We start from the raw sequence: 418 nt of genomic DNA on the forward strand, positions 1-418 counted from the left end.
CTTCTCGGGGGTACCCCACCCACCAGGCCCTTCTCGGGGGTACCCCACCCACCAGGCTCTTCTCGGGGGGTGCCCCACCCCACCTGGGAGCATTTCTCACCCACCAACTGGTGGGAGCTGCTTCAGCTGTGAGCTGGAACCCTGGTGAGGCCATGACCAGGGCACCCCAGGCCGGTCAGCCACCGTGCAGCTCACTGTGCCTCACTGCGGCCCACAGGCACGCCCTGGCCCCGCTCTAGTGCCCGGGGTCCTGGGGTGGGATGTGGGCAGAGAAAGGACCCAGTGTCCTTTCCTGGAAGGACTCCCAGGGCCAACCACGTCTGTCCGGGACCCAGGCCTCTGCCCTCCTGCCCATGGCCAGGGACTCTAGACAGGGGACAAGCTGTCTGAGGCCAAGAAAGTGAGGGGCAGTCGGGGG

At 67.2% G+C, this 418-nt stretch overlaps 1 protein-coding gene across 1 annotated transcript in view; it reads left to right on the forward strand.

Annotated features, from left to right (window-relative positions):
* The window catches only part of DPYSL4 (dihydropyrimidinase-like 4), a 15,048-nt gene that overhangs the window by 7,953 nt on the left and 6,677 nt on the right, over positions 1 to 418 (forward strand). The window lies entirely within an intron of this gene.

The sequence above is a fragment of the Colobus angolensis genome, unplaced genomic scaffold (genome assembly GCF_000951035.1).
Source record: "Colobus angolensis palliatus isolate OR3802 unplaced genomic scaffold, Cang.pa_1.0 Scaffold204, whole genome shotgun sequence".
Lineage (NCBI taxonomy): Eukaryota > Metazoa > Chordata > Mammalia > Primates > Cercopithecidae > Colobus > Colobus angolensis.